The sequence below is a fragment of the Oreochromis niloticus genome, linkage group LG3 (genome assembly GCF_001858045.2).
Source record: "Oreochromis niloticus isolate F11D_XX linkage group LG3, O_niloticus_UMD_NMBU, whole genome shotgun sequence".
NCBI lineage: Eukaryota > Metazoa > Chordata > Actinopteri > Cichliformes > Cichlidae > Oreochromis > Oreochromis niloticus.
This window is the reverse complement of record NC_031967.2, coordinates 74,158,497-74,180,611: the sequence shown is the minus strand read 5'-3', so window position 1 is coordinate 74,180,611 and position 22,115 is coordinate 74,158,497. Positions and strand designations below refer to the sequence as shown.

The window sequence follows — 22,115 nt, the reverse complement described above, 5'->3', positions numbered from 1 at the left end:
GGGTTTAATGCCTGGGACCCTCCAGCATTTGTTCTAGAACTGACGAATCTTCTTGGATGAGGTGAAAAGAAGTTTTTGAAGCTTTCAAGAGTACCGTGAGGTGGATAACTCAGCACATACACAGACTTTCAAAGATTTCCTAACTCCAAGATTAAGAATGCAATCAACACTGTGAAGAAGATGGTTTCCAAAGGTAACAGGAAGGCACTGCTGGGATTTGAACCCAGGATCTCCTGTTTACTAGACAGGCGCTTTGACCAGCTAAGCCACAGCGCCTCCTGCTGTCATGCAAACTGATCGTACCTGGTATTAGCTGGTACTGCAGAAGGAGATGAGTTCAATTTGTAACTTTTGTGCACTATAAATGTAGGATATGGTTAAATAGTCCAACAAGTAACTTCCTGTTCCTAACTTCTTCAATGACCTGAGTGGAAACATCATAAGGTGAAGGAGAATCTTTTGAGACTGATTCAACAGGGTGAGTCTGAACAAGTTGTCCCAAAATGTCTCCGGTAGCTGACGTTTTGTGGACTTTTACTCCAGCCAGTCTTTTTGTGGTCGCAATCTGGTCGTCTTCTTTGGGTCCATTTGGTAATACATTAGGGTTATGATAGGGCAGAGAATGGCAGTGCTCTAATCATTGCCGGTTTCTGAACAATCATTCCCAGCTAAATCAACTGCTGGTGAGTTTGCAGGTTTAGACCGTGTTGCTTTGGATGCTGTCTCTTCCACAGTGGGTGGGAGATACCGACAAGGCAAGAGCCGGTCTCTGTGTAGCACTCTTTCAGGCCCATCTGTTCCTTCAGGCACCACAACAGAAACAGGAGAGTCCTGAATCTGTCTGATTACAGTGGACACGGTTCGGCTCCACCGATCAGCGATTTTGTGCTTACCCCTGATGGCAACAGTCCTCAAAACAACTCTATTTTCCTTGGCAAGGGTGGATTCCCGCACTTTACTGTCAAACCTTTGTTTGATTCGCAAAGCACTCTTTTGACTGTGCTCAATGGCTAACTGGTAGCTTTCTGCAAGACTCTCTCAGCTCTCCAGATCTAATTTCTGTTCACGTAGCCAATCGGAAAGAGACATCTGCAGCAGGGGGCATGGCCCAGCTACATCAGTTTGACAGGAATCTGCTGGTATTGCAGAGCCTCCAATAGCCAAACATTGTACTCGTGCAGACGATGGTACTGCTGCCTCCTCCTCAAGAGTTGAAGAATACTCATGTCTCTTGCATACTGCCTTTATCGCCTCAGTTGGAAAATCAGGCTCTTTGTTGCGGCGCAAGAGTTGTGCAGTAAAGCCTTCAATGCCATTTTCCTCATCATTAGAACTCTGATCAGATATATCACAGGCATGCAGATACGGACGTCTCAACAGCCCATCTGCATCTTGGTTGTTCTTCCCAGCGCTATACTCAATATCAAAATGAAAAGTGGAAAGTACGGCCAACCAGCGATGCCTACTGCGTCCAACTTTGCAGATGTTAAAACGTATGTGAGTGGATTATTGTCTGTCATCACTGTAAATTTTGCTCCACAGAGATAGCGGAAAACGTTCTGGGTGACAGTCCACTTGACAGATAGGAAGTCAAGCTTGTGTGCAGGGTACCTTTGCTCGGACTTGGAGAGACCTCTACTGGCATAGGCAATGACTCTTAACTTGCTCTCCTGTTCTTGTTATAAGGCTGCACCGAGAACGTGGGCGCTTGCATCGGTGTGCACAATATAATGTTTCTTTGGATCTGCAAACCCAAGAACAGGAGCTGTTGTGTGAGCTTGTGAATCAATGTCTTAAAAGTATCTTCAGAGGTTGGGGTCCATTTTTCATGAAAAGGCTTTTTGAGATCCGCACTTGTAGAAACCTTGCGGTTTCTGCCAGACAGACTGGATTTTCTCTTCAGTGGGAGGCAACCAGCGCTTAAGTGATTAAGGGGTGTTGCAAGCTTGGAATAGTCTTTTATAACCTCCTGTAATATCCAGTGAACCCAAGGAAAGACTTAAGCTACTTGATGTTAGCTGGTCTTGGCCGGGTAGTGAGGGCAGCTGGATCTGTTTTGACCCCTTCTGATGATACAACACGGCCGAGATATTGGACAGATGTCCCGAAGAACTGACATTTCTCTGGCGACAGCTTTAAAGTAAATTCTTTCATCCTATGGAGGACCTTCAGCGATCGTTCCTCATGGTTCTCAAGTGTAGCTGAGAAAAGAGTGACATCATCAAGAAAAACCAAGACCTGACTCAAATTCCTGCTGCCTATACACTTTTCCAAAACATAAGAGGAAACAAGAAAACTAGAACACCTTCTTATGCTGTTTTTAATAGAGAACACTACGGCATTTATTTTAACACAACACCTAACAGTCGTACCTTCTCTTATGAGTAACTCTAATGATTTGCAGAATCTTGACAATACTTTTGGGACAAAAGCTTAATATAACCCTGCCTCAGCCAGTTTCTATATTGGTCCGTTTACATCTGTTGTTACAGTTGGGCAGTTTGATGTTTTAGTACACTTTGAGTATGGAATCTTTTCACCTGCATGTGGAGCACAGCTGTTGGGGTGTCCTTTGCTAAATCTTTAGTGCCTCCACACTTGAGATTCAACAACTTACTTTCTTCTATTTTGACATTAAGGAAAGCTTGCCTACACAGATTCTCTTATTTTGAAACAGCTCAACAGGCACTGCTGGATTTGAACCCAGGATCTCCTGTTTACAAGACAGGTGCTTTGACCGGCTAAGCTACAGTGCCTCCTTCAGGGAAGGGAAAAACCAAGTAAATCAGAACCTCTGCAGACACAGTTTTGAATGGGTTGCTGACATTTTTCCCCACCAGCTGTTGGACAGTAGCCAGAGGAACACAGCTCAAGGCGCTGTGGCTTAGCTGGCCAAAGCACCTGTCTCGTAAACAGGAGATCCTGGGTTCAAATCCCAGCAGTGCCTTGCCTCCCTACCAATGCCATTACATTTCATTAACGAGTGCTGATGGCGGGAAGCATTGGGAGTTATGCTTTCTGTCCTTCATTTCTAAGAAGAGGATATAATGAAAATTTAGACATGCCCAAGACATCAATATCGGGTGAACAACCCTCAGAAGCTCCAGTAGGGGTTTAATGCCTGGGACCCTCCAGCATTTGTTCTAGAACTGACGAATCTTCTTGGATGAGGTGAAAAGAAGTTTTTGAAGCTTTCAAGAGTACCGTGAGGTGGATAACTCAGCACATACACAGACTTTCAAAGATTTCCTAACTCCAAGATTAAGAATGCAATCAACACTGTGAAGAAGATGGTTTCCAAAGGTAACAGGAAGGCACTGCTGGGATTTGAACCCAGGATCTCCTGTTTACTAGACAGGCGCTTTGACCAGCTAAGCCACAGCGCCTCCTGCTGTCATGCAAACTGATCGTACCTGGTATTAGCTGGTACTGCAGAAGGAGATGAGTTCAATTTTGTAACTTTTGTGCACTATAAATGTAGGATATGGTTAAATAGTCCAACAAGTAACTTCCTGTTCCTAACTTCTTCATGACCTGAGTGGAAACATCATAAGGTGAAGGAGAATCTTTTGAGACTGATTCAACAGGGTGAGTCTGAACAAGTTGTCCCAAAATGTCTCCGGTAGCTGACGTTTTGTGGACTTTTACTCCAGCCAGTCTTTTTGTGGTCGCAATCTGGTCGTCTTCTTTGGGTCCATTTGGTAATACATTAGGGTTATGATAGGGCAGAGAATGGCAGTGCTCTAATCATTGCCGGTTTCTGAACAATCATTCCCAGCTAAATCAACTGCTGGTGAGTTTGCAGGTTTAGACCGTGTTGCTTTGGATGCTGTCTCTTCCACAGTGGGTGGGAGATACCGACAAGGCAAGAGCCGGTCTCTGTGTAGCACTCTTTCAGGCCCATCTGTTCCTTCAGGCACCACAACAGAAACAGGAGAGTCCTGAATCTGTCTGATTACAGTGGACACGGTTCGGCTCCACCGATCAGCGATTTTGTGCTTACCCCTGATGGCAACAGTCCTCAAAACAACTCTATTTTCCTTGGCAAGGGTGGATTCCCGCACTTTACTGTCAAACCTTTGTTTGATTCGCAAAGCACTCTTTTGACTGTGCTCAATGGCTAACTGGTAGCTTTCTGCAAGACTCTCTCAGCTCTCCAGATCTAATTTCTGTTCACGTAGCCAATCGGAAAGAGACATCTGCAGCAGGGGGCATGGCCCAGCTACATCAGTTTGACAGGAATCTGCTGGTATTGCAGAGCCTCCAATAGCCAAACATTGTACTCGTGCAGACGATGGTACTGCTGCCTCCTCCTCAAGAGTTGAAGAATACTCATGTCTCTTGCATACTGCCTTTACCGCCTCAGTTGGAAAATCAGGCTCTTTGTTGCGGCGCAAGAGTTGTGCAGTAAAGCCTTCAATGCCATTTTCCTCATCATTAGAACTCTGATCAGATATATCACAGGCATGCAGATACGGACGTCTCAACAGCCCATCTGCATCTTGGTTGTTCTTCCCAGCGCTATACTCAATATCAAAATGAAAAGTGGAAAGTACGGCCAACCAGCGATGGCCTACTGCGTCCAACTTTGCAGATGTTAAAACGTATGTGAGTGGATTATTGTCTGTCATCACTGTAAATTTTGCTCCACAGAGATAGCGGAAAACGTTCTGGGTGACAGTCCACTTGACAGATAGGAAGTCAAGCTTGTGTGCAGGGTACCTTTGCTGGACTTGGAGAGACCCCTACTGGCATAGGCAATGACTCTTAACTTGCTCTCCTGTTCTTGTTATAAGGCTGCACCGAGAACGTGGGCGCTTGCATCGGTGTGCACAATATAATGTTTCTTTGGATCTGCAAACCCAAGAACAGGAGCTGTTGTGTGAGCTTGTGAATCAATGTCTTAAAAGTATCTTCAGAGGTTGGGGTCCATTTTTCATGAAAAGGCTTTTTGAGATCCGCACTTGTAGAAACCTTGCGGTTTCTGCCAGACAGACTGGATTTTCTCTTCAGTGGGAGGCAACCAGCGCTTAAGTGATTAAGGGGTGTTGCAAGCTTGGAATAGTCTTTTATAAACCTCCTGTAATATCCAGTGAACCCAAGGAAAGACTTAAGCTACTTGATGTTAGCTGGTCTTGGCCGGGTAGTGAGGGCAGCTGGATCTGTTTTGACCCCTTCTGATGATACAACACGGCCGAGATATTGGACAGATGTCCCGAAGAACTGACATTTCTCTGGCGACAGCTTTAAAGTAAATTCTTTCATCCTATGGAGGACCTTCAGCGATCGTTCCTCATGGTTCTCAAGTGTAGCTGAGAAAAGAGTGACATCATCAAGAAAAACCAAGACCTGACTCAAATTCCTGCTGCCTATACACTTTTCCAAAACATAAGAGGAAACAAGAAAACTAGAACACCTTCTTATGCTGTTTTTAATAGAGAACACTACGGCATTTATTTAACACAACACCTAACAGTCGTACCTTCTCTTATGAGTAACTCTAATGATTTGCAGAATCTTGACAATACTTTTGGGACAAAAGCTTAATATAACCCTGCCTCAGCCAGTTTCTATATTGGTCCGTTTACATCTGTTGTTACAGTTGGGCAGTTTGATGTTTTAGTACACTTTGAGTATGGAATCTTTTCACCTGCATGTGGAGCACAGCTGTTGGGGTGTCCTTTGCTAAATCTTTAGTGCCTCCACACTTGAGATTCAACAACTTACTTTCTTCTATTTTGACATTAAGGAAAGCTTGCCTACACAGATTCTCTTATTTTGAAACAGCTCAACAGGCACTGCTGGGATTTGAACCCAGGATCTCCTGTTTACAAGGCAGGTGCTTTGACCGGCTAAGCTACAGTGCCTCCTTCAGGGAAGGGAAAAACCAAGTAAATCAGAACCTCTGCAGACACAGTTTTGAATGGGTTGCTGACATTTTTCCCCACCAGCTGTTGGACAGTAGCCAGAGGAACACAGCTCAAGGCGCTGTGGCTTAGCTGGCCAAAGCACCTGTCTCGTAAACAGGAGATCCTGGGTTCAAATCCCAGCAGTGCCTTGCCTCCCTACCAATGCCATTACATTTCATTAACGAGTGCTGATGGCGGGAAGCATTGGGAGTTATGCTTTCTGTCCTTCATTTCTAAGAAGAGGATATAATGAAAATTTAGACATGCCCAAGACATCAATATCGGGTGAACAACCCTCAGAAGCTCCAGTAGGGGTTTAATGCCTGGGACCCTCCAGCATTTGTTCTAGAACTGACGAATCTTCTTGGATGAGGTGAAAAGAAGTTTTTGAAGCTTTCAAGAGTACCGTGAGGTGGATAACTCAGCACATACACAGACTTTCAGAGATTTCCTAACTCCAAGATTAAGAATGCAATCAACACTGTGAAGAAGATGGTTTCCAAAGGTAACAGGAAGGCACTGCTGGATTTGAACCCAGGATCTCCTGTTTACTAGACAGGCGCTTTGACCAGCTAAGCCACAGCGCCTCCTGCTGTCATGCAAACTGATCGTACCTGGTATTAGCTGGTACTGCAGAAGGAGATGAGTTCAATTTTGTAACTTTTGTGCACTATAAATGTAGGATATGGTTAAATAGTCCAACAAGTAACTTCCTGTTCCTAACTTCTTCAATGACCTGAGTGGAAACATCATAAGGTGAAGGAGAATCTTTTGAGACTGATTCAACAGGGTGAGTCTGAACAAGTTGTCCCAAAATGTCTCCGGTAGCTGACGTTTTGTGGACTTTTACTCCAGCCAGTCTTTTTGTGGTCGCAATCTGGTCGTCTTCTTTGGGTCCATTTGGTAATACATTAGGGTTATGATAGGGCAGAGAATGGCAGTGCTCTAATCATTGCCGGTTTCTGAACAATCATTCCCAGCTAAATCAACTGCTGGTGAGTTTGCAGGTTTAGACCGTGTTGCTTTGGATGCTGTCTCTTCCACAGTGGGTGGGAGATACCGACAAGGCAAGAGCCGGTCTCTGTGTAGCACTCTTTCAGGCCCATCTGTTCCTTCAGGCACCACAACAGAAACAGGAGAGTCCTGAATCTGTCTGATTACAGTGGACACGGTTCGGCTCCACCGATCAGCGATTTTGTGCTTACCCCTGATGGCAACAGTCCTCAAAACAACTCTATTTCCTTGGCAAGGGTGGATTCCCGCACTTTACTGTCAAACCTTTGTTTGATTCGCAAAGCACTCTTTTGACTGTGCTCAATGGCTAACTGGTAGCTTTCTGCAAGACTCTCTCAGCTCTCCAGATCTAATTTCTGTTCACGTAGCCAATCGGAAAGAGACATCTGCAGCAGGGGGCATGGCCCAGCTACATCAGTTTGACAGGAATCTGCTGGTATTGCAGAGCCTCCAATAGCCAAACATTGTACTCGTGCAGACGATGGTACTGCTGCCTCCTCCTCAAGAGTTGAAGAATACTCATGTCTCTTGCATACTGCCTTTACGCCTCAGTTGGAAAATCAGGCTCTTTGTTGCGGCGCAAGAGTTGTGCAGTAAAGCCTTCAATGCCATTTTCCTCATCATTAGAACTCTGATCAGATATATCACAGGCATGCAGATACGGACGTCTCAACAGCCCATCTGCATCTTGGTTGTTCTTCCCAGCGCTATACTCAATATCAAAATGAAAAGTGGAAAGTACGGCCAACCAGCGATGGCCTACTGCGTCCAACTTTGCAGATGTTAAAACGTATGTGAGTGGATTATTGTCTGTCATCACTGTAAATTTTGCTCCACAGAGATAGCGGAAAACGTTCTGGGTGACAGTCCACTTGACAGATAGGAAGTCAAGCTTGTGTGCAGGGTACCTTTGCTGGACTTGGAGAGACCTCTACTGGCATAGGCAATGACTCTTAACTTGCTCTCCTGTTCTTGTTATAAGGCTGCACCGAGAACGTGGGCGCTTGCATCGGTGTGCACAATATAATGTTTCTTTGGATCTGCAAACCCAAGAACAGGAGCTGTTGTGTGAGCTTGTGAATCAATGTCTTAAAAGTATCTTCAGAGGTTGGGGTCCATTTTTCATGAAAAGGCTTTTTGAGATCCGCACTTGTAGAAACCTTGCGGTTTCTGCCAGACAGACTGGATTTTCTCTTCAGTGGGAGGCAACCAGCGCTTAAGTGATTAAGGGGTGTTGCAAGCTTGGAATAGTCTTTTATAAACCTCCTGTAATATCCAGTGAACCCAAGGAAAGACTTAAGCTACTTGATGTTAGCTGGTCTTGGCCGGGTAGTGAGGGCAGCTGGATCTGTTTTGACCCCTTCTGATGATACAACACGGCCGAGATATTGGACAGATGTCCCGAAGAACTGACATTTCTCTGGCGACAGCTTTAAAGTAAATTCTTTCATCCTATGGAGGACCTTCAGCGATCGTTCCTCATGGTTCTCAAGTGTAGCTGAGAAAAGAGTGACATCATCAAGAAAAACCAAGACCTGACTCAAATTCCTGCTGCCTATACACTTTTCCAAAACATAAGAGGAAACAAGAAAACTAGAACACCTTCTTATGCTGTTTTTAATAGAGAACACTACGGCATTTATTTTAACACAACACCTAACAGTCGTACCTTCTCTTATGAGTAACTCTAATGATTTGCAGAATCTTGACAATACTTTTGGGACAAAAGCTTAATATAACCCTGCCTCAGCCAGTTTCTATATTGGTCCGTTTACATCTGTTGTTACAGTTGGGCAGTTTGATGTTTTAGTACACTTTGAGTATGGAATCTTTTCACCTGCATGTGGAGCACAGCTGTTGGGGTGTCCTTTGCTAAATCTTTAGTGCCTCCACACTTGAGATTCAACAACTTACTTTCTTCTATTTTGACATTAAGGAAAGCTTGCCTACACAGATTCTCTTATTTTGAAACAGCTCAACAGGCACTGCTGGGATTTGAACCCAGGATCTCCTGTTTACAAGCAGGTGCTTTGACCGGCTAAGCTACAGTGCCTCCTTCAGGGAAGGGAAAAACCAAGTAAATCAGAACCTCTGCAGACACAGTTTTGAATGGGTTGCTGACATTTTTCCCCACCAGCTGTTGGACAGTAGCCAGAGGAACACAGCTCAAGGCGCTGTGGCTTAGCTGGCCAAAGCACCTGTCTCGTAAACAGGAGATCCTGGGTTCAAATCCCAGCAGTGCCTTGCCTCCCTACCAATGCCATTACATTTCATTAACGAGTGCTGATGGCGGGAAGCATTGGGAGTTATGCTTTCTGTCCTTCATTTCTAAGAAGAGGATATAATGAAAATTTAGACATGCCAAGACATCAATATCGGGTGAACAACCCTCAGAAGCTCCAGTAGGGGTTTAATGCCTGGGACCCTCCAGCATTTGTTCTAGAACTGACGAATCTTCTTGGATGAGGTGAAAAGAAGTTTTTGAAGCTTTCAAGAGTACCGTGAGGTGGATAACTCAGCACATACACAGACTTTCAGAGATTTCCTAACTCCAAGATTAAGAATGCAATCAACACTGTGAAGAAGATGGTTTCCAAAGGTAACAGGAAGGCACTGCTGGGATTTGAACCCAGGATCTCCTGTTTACTAGACAGGCGCTTTGACCAGCTAAGCCACAGCGCCTCCTGCTGTCATGCAAACTGATCGTACCTGGTATTAGCTGGTACTGCAGAAGGAGATGAGTTCAATTTTGTAACTTTTGTGCACTATAATGTAGGATATGGTTAAATAGTCCAACAAGTAACTTCCTGTTCCTAACTTCTTCAATGACCTGAGTGGAACATCATAAGGTGAAGGAGAATCTTTTGAGACTGATTCAACAGGGTGAGTCTGAACAAGTTGTCCCAAAATGTCTCCGGTAGCTGACGTTTTGTGGACTTTTACTCCAGCCAGTCTTTTTGTGGTCGCAATCTGGTCGTCTTCTTTGGGTCCATTTGGTAATACATTAGGGTTATGATAGGGCAGAGAATGGCAGTGCTCTAATCATTGCCGGTTTCTGAACAATCATTCCCAGCTAAATCAACTGCTGGTGAGTTTGCAGGTTTAGACCGTGTTGCTTTGGATGCTGTCTCTTCCACAGTGGGTGGGAGATACCGACAAGGCAAGAGCCGGTCTCTGTGTAGCACTCTTTCAGGCCCATCTGTTCCTTCAGGCACCACAACAGAAACAGGAGAGTCCTGAATCTGTCTGATTACAGTGGACACGGTTCGGCTCCACCGATCAGCGATTTTGTGCTTACCCCTGATGGCAACAGTCCTCAAAACAACTCTATTTTCCTTGGCAAGGGTGGATTCCCGCACTTTACTGTCAAACCTTTGTTTGATTCGCAAAGCACTCTTTTGACTGTGCTCAATGGCTAACTGGTAGCTTTCTGCAAGACTCTCTCAGCTCTCCAGATCTAATTTCTGTTCACGTAGCCAATCGGAAAGAGACATCTGCAGCAGGGGGCATGGCCCAGCTACATCAGTTTGACAGGAATCTGCTGGTATTGCAGAGCCTCCAATAGCCAAACATTGTACTCGTGCAGACGATGGTACTGCTGCCTCCTCCTCAAGAGTTGAAGAATACTCATGTCTCTTGCATACTGCCTTTATCGCCTCAGTTGGAAAATCAGGCTCTTTGTTGCGGCGCAAGAGTTGTGCAGTAAAGCCTTCAATGCCATTTTCCTCATCATTAGAACTCTGATCAGATATATCACAGGCATGCAGATACGGACGTCTCAACAGCCCATCTGCATCTTGGTTGTTCTTCCCAGCGCTATACTCAATATCAAAATGAAAAGTGGAAAGTACGGCCAACCAGCGATGGCCTACTGCGTCCAACTTTGCAGATGTTAAAACGTATGTGAGTGGATTATTGTCTGTCATCACTGTAAATTTTGCTCCACAGAGATAGCGGAAAACGTTCTGGGTGACAGTCCACTTGACAGATAGGAAGTCAAGCTTGTGTGCAGGGTACCTTTGCTCGGACTTGGAGAGACCTCTACTGGCATAGGCAATGACTCTTAACTTGCTCTCCTGTTCTTGTTATAAGGCTGCACCGAGAACGTGGGCGCTTGCATCGGTGTGCACAATATAATGTTTCTTTGGATCTGCAAACCCAAGAACAGGAGCTGTTGTGTGAGCTTGTGAATCAATGTCTTAAAAGTATCTTCAGAGGTTGGGGTCCATTTTTCATGAAAAGGCTTTTGAGATCCGCACTTGTAGAAACCTTGCGGTTTCTGCCAGACAGACTGGATTTTCTCTTCAGTGGGAGGCAACCAGCGCTTAAGTGATTAAGGGGTGTTGCAAGCTTGGAATAGTCTTTTATAAACCTCCTGTAATATCCAGTGAACCCAAGGAAAGACTTAAGCTACTTGATGTTAGCTGGTCTTGGCCGGGTAGTGAGGGCAGCTGGATCTGTTTTGACCCTTCTGATGATACAACACGGCCGAGATATTGGACAGATGTCCCGAAGAACTGACATTTCTCTGGCGACAGCTTTAAAGTAAATTCTTTCATCCTATGGAGGACCTTCAGCGATCGTTCCTCATGGTTCTCAGTGTAGCTGAGAAAAGAGTGACATCATCAAGAAAAACCAAGACCTGACTCAAATTCCTGCTGCCTATACACTTTTCCAAAACATAAGAGGAAACAAGAAAACTAGAACACCTTCTTATGCTGTTTTTAATAGAGAACACTACGGCATTTATTTTAACACAACACCTAACAGTCGTACCTTCTCTTATGAGTAACTCTAATGATTTGCAGAATCTTGACAATACTTTTGGGACAAAAGCTTAATATAACCCTGCCTCAGCCAGTTTCTATATTGGTCCGTTTACATCTGTTGTTACAGTTGGGCAGTTTGATGTTTTAGTACACTTTGAGTATGGAATCTTTTCACCTGCATGTGGAGCACAGCTGTTGGGGTGTCCTTTGCTAAATCTTTAGTGCCTCCACACTTGAGATTCAACAACTTACTTTCTCTATTTTGACATTAAGGAAAGCTTGCCTACACAGATTCTCTTATTTGAAACAGCTCAACAGGCACTGCTGGGATTTGAACCCAGGATCTCCTGTTTACAAGCAGGTGCTTTGACCGCTAAGCTACAGTGCCTCCTTCAGGGAAGGGAAAACCAAGTAATCAGAACCTCTGCAGACACAGTTTTGAATGGGTTGCTGACATTTTTCCCCACCAGCTGTTGGACAGTAGCCAGAGGAACACAGCTCAAGGCGCTGTGGCTTAGCTGGCCAAAGCACCTGTCTCGTAAACAGGAGATCCTGGGTTCAAATCCCAGCAGTGCCTTGCCTCCCTACCAATGCCATTACATTTCATTAACGAGTGCTGATGGCGGGAAGCATTGGGAGTTATGCTTTCTGTCCTTCATTTCTAAGAAGAGGATATAATGAAAATTTAGACATGCCCAAGACATCAATATCGGGTGAACAACCCTCAGAAGCTCCAGTAGGGGTTTAATGCCTGGGACCCTCCAGCATTTGTTCTAGAACTGACGAATCTTCTTGGATGAGGTGAAAAGAAGTTTTTGAAGCTTTCAAGAGTACCGTGAGGTGGATAACTCAGCACATACACAGACTTTCAGAGATTTCCTAACTCCAAGATTAAGAATGCAATCAACACTGTGAAGAAGATGGTTTCCAAAGGTAACAGGAAGGCACTGCTGGGATTTGAACCCAGGATCTCCTGTTTACTAGACAGGCGCTTTGACCAGCTAAGCCACAGCGCCTCCTGCTGTCATGCAACTGATCGTACCTGGTATTAGCTGGTACTGCAGAAGGAGATGAGTTCAATTTTGTAACTTTTGTGCACTATAAATGTAGGATATGGTTAAATAGTCCAACAAGTAACTTCCTGTTCCTAACTTCTTCAATGACCTGAGTGGAAACATCATAAGGTGAAGGAGAATCTTTTGAGACTGATTCAACAGGGTGAGTCTGAACAAGTTGTCCAAAATGTCTCCGGTAGCTGACGTTTTGTGGACTTTTACTCCAGCCAGTCTTTTTGTGGTCGCAATCTGGTCGTCTTCTTTGGGTCCATTTGGTAATACATTAGGGTTATGATAGGGCAGAGAATGGCAGTGCTCTAATCATTGCCGGTTTCTGAACAATCATTCCCAGCTAAATCAACTGCTGGTGAGTTTGCAGGTTTAGACCGTGTTGCTTTGGATGCTGTCTCTTCCACAGTGGGTGGGAGATACCGACAAGGCAAGAGCCGGTCTCTGTGTAGCACTCTTTCAGGCCCATCTGTTCCTTCAGGCACCACAACAGAAACAGGAGAGTCCTGAATCTGTCTGATTACAGTGGACACGGTTCGGCTCCACCGATCAGCGATTTTGTGCTTACCCCTGATGGCAACAGTCCTCAAAACAACTCTATTTTCCTTGGCAAGGGTGGATTCCCGCACTTTACTGTCAAACCTTTGTTTGATTCGCAAAGCACTCTTTTGACTGTGCTCAATGGCTAACTGGTAGCTTTCTGCAAGACTCTCTCAGCTCTTCAGATCTAATTTCTGTTCACGTAGCCAATCGGAAAGAGACATCTGCAGCAGGGGGCATGGCCCAGCTACATCAGTTTGACAGGAATCTGCTGGTATTGCAGAGCCTCCAATAGCCAAACATTGTACTCGTGCAGACGATGGTACTGCTGCCTCCTCCTCAAGAGTTGAAGAATACTCATGTCTCTTGCATACTGCCTTTATCGCCTCAGTTGGAAAATCAGGCTCTTTGTTGCGGCGCAAGAGTTGTGCAGTAAAGCCTTCAATGCCATTTTCCTCATCATTAGAACTCTGATCAGATATATCACAGGCATGCAGATACGGACGTCTCAACAGCCCATCTGCATCTTGGTTGTTCTTCCCAGCGCTATACTCAATATCAAAATGAAAAGTGGAAAGTACGGCCAACCAGCGATGGCCTACTGCGTCCAACTTTGCAGATGTTAAAACGTATGTGAGTGGATTATTGTCTGTCATCACTGTAAATTTTGCTCCACAGAGATAGCGGAAAACGTTCTGGGTGACAGTCCACTTGACAGATAGGAAGTCAAGCTTGTGTGCAGGGTACCTTTGCTGGGACTTGGAGAGACCTCTACTGGCATAGGCAATGACTCTTAACTTGCTCTCCTGTTCTTGTTATAAGGCTGCACCGAGAACGTGGGCGCTTGAATCGGTGTGCACAATATAATGTTTCTTTGGATCTGCAAACCCAAGAACAGGAGCTGTTGTGTGAGCTTGTGAATCAATGTCTTAAAAGTATCTTCAGAGGTTGGGGTCCATTTTTCATGAAAAGGCTTTTGAGATCCGCACTTGTAGAAACCTTGCGGTTTCTGCCAGACAGACTGGATTTTCTCTTCAGTGGGAGGCAACCAGTGCTTAAGTGATTAAGGGGTGTTGCAAGCTTGGAATAGTCTTTTATAAACCTCCTGTAATATCCAGTGAACCCAAGGAAAGACTTAAGCTACTTGATGTTAGCTGGTCTTGGCCGGGTAGTGAGGGCAGCTGGATCTGTTTTGACCCCTTCTGATGATACAACACGGCCGAGATATTGGACAGATGTCCCGAAGAACTGACATTTCTCTGGCGACAGCTTTAAAGTAAATTCTTTCATCCTATGGAGGACCTTCAGCGATCGTTCCTCATGGTTCTCAAGTGTAGCTGAGAAAGAGTGACATCATCAAGAAAAACCAAGACCTGACTCAAATTCCTGCTGCCTATACACTTTTCCAAAACATAAGAGGAAACAAGAAAACTAGAACACCTTCTTATGCTGTTTTTAATAGAGAACACTACGGCATTTATTTTAACACAACACCTAACAGTCGTACCTTCTCTTATGAGTAACTCTAATGATTTGCAGAATCTTGACAATACTTTTGGGACAAAAGCTTAATATAACCCTGCCTCAGCCAGTTTCTATATTGGTCCGTTTACCTCTGTTGTTACAGTTGGGCAGTTTGATGTTTTAGTACACTTTGAGTATGGAATCTTTTCACCTGCATGTGGAGCACAGCTGTTGGGGTGTCCTTTGCTAAATCTTTAGTGCCTCCACACTTGAGATTCAACAACTTACTTTCTTCTATTTTGACATTAAGGAAAGCTTGCCTACACAGATTCTCTTATTTTGAAACAGCTCAACAGGCACTGCTGGGATTTGAACCCAGGATCTCCTGTTTACAAGACAGGTGCTTTGACCGGCTAAGCTACAGTGCCTCCTTCAGGGAAGGGAAAAACCAAGTAAATCAGAACCTCTGCAGACACAGTTTTGAATGGGTTGCTGACATTTTTCCCCACCAGCTGTTGGACAGTAGCCAGAGGAACACAGCTCAAGGCGCTGTGGCTTAGCTGGCCAAAGCACCTGTCTCGTAAACAGGAGATCCTGGGTTCAAATCCCAGCAGTGCCTTGCCTCCCTACCAATGCCATTACATTTCATTAACGAGTGCTGATGGCGGAAGCATTGGGAGTTATGCTTTCTGTCCTTCATTTCTAAGAAGAGGATATAATGAAAATTTAGACATGCCCAAGACATCAATATCGGGTGAACAACCCTCAGAAGCTCCAGTAGGGGTTTAATGCCTGGGACCCTCCAGCATTTGTTCTAGAACTGACGAATCTTCTTGGATGAGGTGAAAAGAAGTTTTTGAAGCTTTCAAGAGTACCGTGAGGTGGATAACTCAGCACATACACAGACTTTCAAAGATTTCCTAACTCCAAGATTAAGAATGCAATCAACACTGTGAAGAAGATGGTTTCCAAAGGTAACAGGAAGGCACTGCTGGGATTTGAACCCAGGATCTCCTGTTTACTAGACAGGCGCTTTGACCAGCTAAGCCACAGCGCCTCCTGCTGTCATGCAAACTGATCGTACCTGGTATTAGCTGGTACTGCAGAAGGAGATGAGTTCAATTTGTAACTTTTGTGCACTATAAATGTAGGATATGGTTAAATAGTCCAACAAGTAACTTCCTGTTCCTAACTTCTTCAGTGACCTGAGTGGAAACATCATAAGGTGAAGGAGAATCTTTTGAGACTGATTCAACAGGGTGAGTCTGAACAAGTTGTCCCAAAATGTCTCCGGTAGCTGACGTTTTGTGGACTTTTACTCCAGCCAGTCTTTTTGTGGTCGCAATCTGGTCGTCTTCTTTGGGTCCATTTGGTAATACATTAGGGTTATGATAGGGCAGAGAATGGCAGGGCTCTAATCATTGCCGGTTTCTGAACAATCATTCCCAGCTAAATCAACTGCTGGTGAGTTTGCAGGTTTAGACCGTGTTGCTTTGGATGCTGTCTCTTCCACAGTGGGTGGGAGATACCGACAAGGCAAGAGCCGGTCTTTGTGTAGCACTCTTTCAGGCCCATCTGTTCCTTCAGGCACCACAACAGAAACAGGAGAGTCCTGAATCTGTCTGATTACAGTGGACACGGTTCGGCTCCACCGATCAGCGATTTTGTGCTTACCCCTGATGGCAACAGTCCTCAAAACAACTCTATTTTCCTTGGCAAGGGTGGATTCCCGCACTTTACTGTCAAACCTTTGTTTGATTCGCAAAGCACTCTTTTGACTGTGCTCAATGGCTAACTGGTAGCTTTCTGCAAGACTCTCTCAGCTCTCCAGATCTAATTTCTGTTCACGTAGCCAATCGGAAAGAGACATCTGCAGCAGGGGGCATGGCCCAGCTACATCAGTTTGACAGGAATCTGCTGGTATTGCAGAGCCTCCAATAGCCAAACATTGTACTCGTGCAGACGATGGTACTGCTGCCTCCTCCTCAAGAGTTGAAGAATACTCATGTCTCTTGCATACTGCCTTTACCGCCTCAGTTGGAAAATCAGGCTCTTTGTTGCGGCGCAAGAGTTGTGCAGTAAAGCCTTCAATGCCATTTTCCTCATCATTAGAACTCTGATCAGATATATCACAGGCATGCAGATACGGACGTCTCAACAGCCCATCTGCATCTTGGTTGTTCTTCCCAGCGCTATACTCAATATCAAAATGAAAAGTGGAAAGTACGGCCAACCAGCGATGCCCTACTGCGTCCAACTTTGCAGATGTTAAAACGTATGTGAGTGGATTATTGTCTGTCATCACTGTAAATTTGCTCCACAGAGATAGCGGAAAACGTTCTGGGTGACAGTCCACTTGACAGACAGGAAGTCAAGCTTGTGTGCAGGGTACCTTTGCTGGGACTTGGAGAGACCCCTACTGGCATAGGCAATGACTCTTAACTTGCTCTCCTGTTCTTGTTATAAGGCTGCACCGAGAACGTGGGCGCTTGCATCGGTGTGCACAATATAATGTTTCTTTGGATCTGCAAACCCAAGAACAGGAGCTGTTGTGTGAGCTTGTGAATCAATGTCTTAAAAGTATCTTCAGAGGTTGGGGTCCATTTTTCATGAAAAGGCTTTTTGAGATCCGCACTTGTAGAAACCTTCCGGTTTCTGCCAGACAGACTGGATTTTCTCTTCAGTGGGAGGCAACCAGCGCTTAAGTGATTAAGGGGTGTTGCAAGCTTGGAATAGTCTTTATAAACCTCCTGTAATATCCAGTGAACCCAAGGAAAGACTTAAGCTACTTGATGTTAGCTGGTCTTGGCCGGGTAGTGAGGGCAGCTGGATCTGTTTTGACCCCTTCTGATGATACAACACGGCCGAGATATTGGACAGATGTCACGAAGAACTGACATTTCTCTGGCGACAGCTTTAAAGTAAATTCTTTCATCCTATGGAGGACCTTCAGCGATCGTTCCTCATGGTTCTCAAGTGTAGCTGAGAAAAGAGTGACATCATCAAGAAAAACCAAGACCTGACTCAAATTCCTGCTGCCTATACACTTTTCCAAAACATAAGAGGAAACAAGAAAACTAGAACACCTTCTTATGCTGTTTTTAATAGAGAACACTACGGCATTTATTTTAACACAACACCTAACAGTCGTACCTTCTCTTATGAGTAACTCTAATGATTTGCAGAATCTTGACAATACTTTTGGGACAAAAGCTTAATATAACCCTGCCTCAGCCAGTTTCTATATTGGTACGTTTACATCTGTTGTTACAGTTGGGCAGTTTGATGTTTTAGTACACTTTGAGTATGGAATCTTTTCACCTGCATGTGGAGCACAGCTGTTGGGGTGTCCTTTGCTAAATCTTTAGTGCCTCCACACTTGAGATTCAACAACTTACTTTCTTCTATTTTGACATTAAGGAAAGCTTGCCTACACAGATTCTCTTATTTTGAAACAGCTCAACAGGCACTGCTGGGATTTGAACCCAGGATCTCCTGTTCACTAGACAGGTGCTTTGACCGGCTAAGCTACAGTGCCTCCTTCAGGGAAGGGAAAAACCAAGTAAATCAGAACCTCTGCAGACACAGTTTTGAATGGGTTGCTGACATTTTTCCCCACCAGCTGTTGGACAGTAGCCAGAGGAACACAGCTCAAGGCGCTGTGGCTTAGCTGGCCAAAGCACCTGTCTCGTAAACTGGAGATCCTGGGTTCAAAACCCAGCAGTGCCTTGCCTCCCTACCAATGCCATTACATTTCATTAACGAGTGCTGATGGCGGGAAGCATTGGGAGTTATGCTTTCTGTCCTTCATTTCTAAGAAGAGGATATAATGAAAATTTAGACATGCCCAAGACATCAATATCGGGTGAACAACCCTCAGAAGCTCCAGTAGGGGTTTAATGCCTGGGACCCTCCAGCATTTGTTCTAGAACTGACGAATCTTCTTGGATGAGGTGAAAAGAAGTTTTTGAAGCTTTCAAGAGTACCGTGAGGTGGATAACTCAGCACATACACAGACTTTCAAAGATTTCCTAACTCCAAGATTAAGAATGCAATCAACACTGTGAAGAAGATGGTTTCCAAAGGTAACAGGAAGGCACTGCTGGGATTTGAACCCAGGATCTCCTGTTTACTAGACAGGCGCTTTGACCAGCTAAGCCACAGCGCCTCCTGCTTTCATGTAAACTGATCGTACCTGGTATTAGCTGGTACTGCAGAAGGAGATGAGTTCAATTTTGTAACTTTTGTGCACTATAAATGTAGGATATGGTTAAATAGTCCAACAAGTAACTTCCTGTTCCTAACTTCTTCAATGACCTGAGTGGAAACATCATAAGGTGAAGGAGAATCTTTTGAGACTGATTCAACAGGGTGAGTCTGAACAAGTTGTCCCAAAATGTCTCCGGTAGCTGACGTTTTGTGGACTTTTACTCCAGCCAGTCTTTTTGTGGTCGCAATCTGGTCGTCTTCTTTGGGTCCATTTGGTAATACATTAGGGTTATGATAGGGCAGAGAACGGCAGTGCTCTAATCATTGCCGGTTTCTGAACAATCATTCCCAGCTAAATCAACTGCTGGTGAGTTTGCAGGTTTAGACCGTGTTGCTTTGGATGCTGTCTCTTCCACAGTGGGTGGGAGATACCGACAAGGCAAGAGCCGGTCTCTGTGTAGCACTCTTTCAGGCCCATCTGTTCCTTCAGGCACCACAACAGAAACAGGAGAGTCCTGAATCTGTCTGATTACAGTGGACACGGTTCGGCTCCACCGATCAGCGATTTTGTGCTTACCCCTGATGGCAACAGTCCTCAAAACAACTCTATTTTCCTTGGCAAGGGTGGATTCCCGCACTTTACTGTCAAACCTTTGTTTGATTCGCAAAGCACTCTTTTGACTGTGCTCAATGGCTAACTGGTAGCTTTCTGCAAGACTCTCTCAGCTCTCCAGATCTAATTTCTGTTCACGTAGCCAATCGGAAAGAGACATCTGCAGCAGGGGCATGGCCCAGCTACATCAGTTTGACAGGAATCTGCTGGTATTGCAGAGCCTCCAATAGCCAAACATTGTACTCGTGCAGACGATGGTACTGCTGCCTCCTCCTCAAGAGTTGAAGAATACTCATGTCTCTTGCATACTGCCTTTACCGCCTCAGTTGGAAAATCAGGCTCTTTGTTGCGGCGCAAGAGTTGTGCAGTAAAGCCTTCAATGCCATTTTCCTCATCATTAGAACTCTGATCAGATATATCACAGGCATGCAGATACGGACGTCTCAACAGCCCATCTGCATCTTGGTTGTTCTTCCCAGCGCTATACTCAATATCAAAATGAAAAGTGGAAAGTACGGCCAACCAGCGATGCCCTACTGCGTCCAACTTTGCAGATGTTAAAACGTATGTGAGTGGATTATTGTCTGTCATCACTGTAAATTTTGCTCCACAGAGATAGCGGAAAACGTTCTGGGTGACAGTCCACTTGACAGACAGGAAGTCAAGCTTGTGTGCAGGGTACCTTTGCTGGGACTTGGAGAGACCCCTACTGGCATAGGCAATGACTCTTAACTTGCTCTCCTGTTCTTGTTATAAGGCTGCACCGAGAACGTGGGCGCTTGCATCGGTGTGCACAATATAATGTTTCTTTGGATCTGCAAACCCAAGAACAGGAGCTGTTGTGTGAGCTTGTGAATCAATGTCTTAAAAGTATCTTCAGAGGTTGGGGTCCATTTTTCATGAAAAGGCTTTTTGAGATCCGCACTTGTAGAAACCTTGCGGTTTCTGCCAGACAGACTGGATTTTCTCTTCAGTGGGAGGCAACCAGCGCTTAAGTGATTAAGGGGTGTTGCAAGCTTGGAATAGTCTTTTATAAACCTCCTGTAATATCCAGTGAACCCAAGGAAAGACTTAAGCTACTTGATGTTAGCTGGTCTTGGCCGGGTAGTGAGGGCAGCTGGATCTGTTTTGACCCCTTCTGATGATACAACACGGCCGAGATATTGGACAGATGTCCCGAAGAACTGACATTTCTCTGGCGACAGCTTTAAAGTAAATTCTTTCATCCTATGGAGGACCTTCAGCGATCGTTCCTCATGGTTCTCAAGTGTAGCTGAGAAAAGAGTGACATCATCAAGAAAAACCAAGACCTGACTCAAATTCCTGCTGCCTATACACTTTTCCAAAACATAAGAGGAAACAAGAAAACTAGAACACCTTCTTATGCTGTTTTTAAAGGTTGCTGACCCCTGGCCTAGTGGATGCAGAGTGGGGGTCTCAGTGCTTGTAATATGTTAACTGTGTTTTGTATGTTGTGTAGAATAATTTGGCGTAGCTTGGGTGAGGGGAAATTACTTTTATGACCGCCAGGAAGTCACAGACACAGAGACACAGTGCTTTAACTGTTACGACGCACATTCACATGCACTCACATAAACACACAGGTATGCGCACACACAGGCCCTCACGTGCTCGCGCTTACATACACAAACACAGAGTTTACAACACAACATGTGGGTTTTATGATGGGGTCGCTTCTATAAAACTGGTTGTAACAAACAAAGAAGTGAAGATCTGCAGAGGGACACCGGTCTCTCCTTCTAGAAGATGCATGCATAACTGAAGATGAATAAAGGTTTTTGTGAAATGACTACTGAGTCCGGTGCCGTCTCTGGATGCCCGAGGAATAGAAAAGAACCTGGGTGAAACTGCTTTACTTAACACGTAAAATGCGTAAAATGTATAAAATATTATTGATTACAGGGTAATACATTAATGTTAATAGCAACTGTAAGACCTGACTGAGCAGTGTAGCCTCAAAGCCAGACTTAACTATTAACTATGAATATGAGGAATGCAGATGCCAAAAACCAACAGCCACTCAAAGCAGAGCTGCCAAATGAGCAGGAGTCATTGACCTGGAACTTGAAATGCTGACTGGCTGATGATCAGATGGATACCTCTGTTTGAGAAAAGAGGGCAGAGGATCTAAGACTAATGATAGTAAATCATAAACTATGTCTGCCATATATGCACTAAACAAACACACACACAATGTGTGACATTTGAAATACAGTAGGTTGACAACACTTTGTGTCATTTTAACCATATAAAGTGAATTAAGGCCGGAGCAGTAACGCTATAACATGTCACAGTGGACCAATGTATGGCAACGACAGATCATAAATCAATTAACAGATTTAGAGTTTCTGACCACTGCAGTGGTAGTTACTTTATTGCTCTAACATGTACAGATATATGGCGTTAGTTTTGTGCCACTATTCTGAGCGCACACAAAAAAAAATTTGAGCACATGTAAAAAAAATTTTTGCAGGTGCAAGTGTTGCATTTTGAGGAGAAATTTATTTTGAGC

The 22,115-nt window shown here is 44.6% G+C and overlaps 17 non-coding genes across 17 annotated transcripts; 6 read left to right on the top strand and 11 right to left on the bottom strand.

Moving 5' to 3' along the window:
• Positions 1–202: 202 nt before the first annotated feature.
• Positions 203–276, bottom strand: trnat-agu (transfer RNA threonine (anticodon AGU)). Its single transcript has one exon. It is a non-coding gene; the product is annotated as a tRNA-Thr (tRNA).
• Positions 277–2,683: 2,407 nt separating this feature from the next.
• trnat-ugu (transfer RNA threonine (anticodon UGU)) lies at positions 2,684–2,756 on the bottom strand. Its single transcript has one exon. It is a non-coding gene; the product is annotated as a tRNA-Thr (tRNA).
• Positions 2,757–2,873: 117 nt separating this feature from the next.
• On the top strand, positions 2,874–2,947 carry trnat-cgu (transfer RNA threonine (anticodon CGU)). Its single transcript has one exon. It is a non-coding gene; the product is annotated as a tRNA-Thr (tRNA).
• Positions 2,948–3,312: 365 nt separating this feature from the next.
• trnat-agu (transfer RNA threonine (anticodon AGU)) lies at positions 3,313–3,386 on the bottom strand. Its single transcript has one exon. It is a non-coding gene; the product is annotated as a tRNA-Thr (tRNA).
• Positions 3,387–5,793: 2,407 nt separating this feature from the next.
• Positions 5,794–5,867, bottom strand: trnat-ugu (transfer RNA threonine (anticodon UGU)). The gene has a single exon. It is a non-coding gene; the product is annotated as a tRNA-Thr (tRNA).
• A 117-nt stretch (positions 5,868–5,984) lies between these two features.
• trnat-cgu (transfer RNA threonine (anticodon CGU)) lies at positions 5,985–6,058 on the top strand. The gene has a single exon. It is a non-coding gene; the product is annotated as a tRNA-Thr (tRNA).
• Positions 6,059–6,423: 365 nt separating this feature from the next.
• trnat-agu (transfer RNA threonine (anticodon AGU)) lies at positions 6,424–6,496 on the bottom strand. Its single transcript has one exon. It is a non-coding gene; the product is annotated as a tRNA-Thr (tRNA).
• A 2,597-nt stretch (positions 6,497–9,093) lies between these two features.
• Positions 9,094–9,167, top strand: trnat-cgu (transfer RNA threonine (anticodon CGU)). The gene has a single exon. It is a non-coding gene; the product is annotated as a tRNA-Thr (tRNA).
• A 364-nt stretch (positions 9,168–9,531) lies between these two features.
• Positions 9,532–9,605, bottom strand: trnat-agu (transfer RNA threonine (anticodon AGU)). Its single transcript has one exon. It is a non-coding gene; the product is annotated as a tRNA-Thr (tRNA).
• A 2,590-nt stretch (positions 9,606–12,195) lies between these two features.
• trnat-cgu (transfer RNA threonine (anticodon CGU)) lies at positions 12,196–12,269 on the top strand. Its single transcript has one exon. It is a non-coding gene; the product is annotated as a tRNA-Thr (tRNA).
• A 365-nt stretch (positions 12,270–12,634) lies between these two features.
• trnat-agu (transfer RNA threonine (anticodon AGU)) lies at positions 12,635–12,708 on the bottom strand. The gene has a single exon. It is a non-coding gene; the product is annotated as a tRNA-Thr (tRNA).
• A 2,406-nt stretch (positions 12,709–15,114) lies between these two features.
• On the bottom strand, positions 15,115–15,188 carry trnat-ugu (transfer RNA threonine (anticodon UGU)). Its single transcript has one exon. It is a non-coding gene; the product is annotated as a tRNA-Thr (tRNA).
• A 117-nt stretch (positions 15,189–15,305) lies between these two features.
• On the top strand, positions 15,306–15,379 carry trnat-cgu (transfer RNA threonine (anticodon CGU)). Its single transcript has one exon. It is a non-coding gene; the product is annotated as a tRNA-Thr (tRNA).
• A 364-nt stretch (positions 15,380–15,743) lies between these two features.
• trnat-agu (transfer RNA threonine (anticodon AGU)) lies at positions 15,744–15,817 on the bottom strand. The gene has a single exon. It is a non-coding gene; the product is annotated as a tRNA-Thr (tRNA).
• Positions 15,818–18,224: 2,407 nt separating this feature from the next.
• trnat-agu (transfer RNA threonine (anticodon AGU)) lies at positions 18,225–18,298 on the bottom strand. Its single transcript has one exon. It is a non-coding gene; the product is annotated as a tRNA-Thr (tRNA).
• Positions 18,299–18,415: 117 nt separating this feature from the next.
• Positions 18,416–18,489, top strand: trnat-cgu (transfer RNA threonine (anticodon CGU)). The gene has a single exon. It is a non-coding gene; the product is annotated as a tRNA-Thr (tRNA).
• A 365-nt stretch (positions 18,490–18,854) lies between these two features.
• trnat-agu (transfer RNA threonine (anticodon AGU)) lies at positions 18,855–18,928 on the bottom strand. Its single transcript has one exon. It is a non-coding gene; the product is annotated as a tRNA-Thr (tRNA).
• Between the last annotated feature and the right edge of the window lie 3,187 nt (positions 18,929–22,115).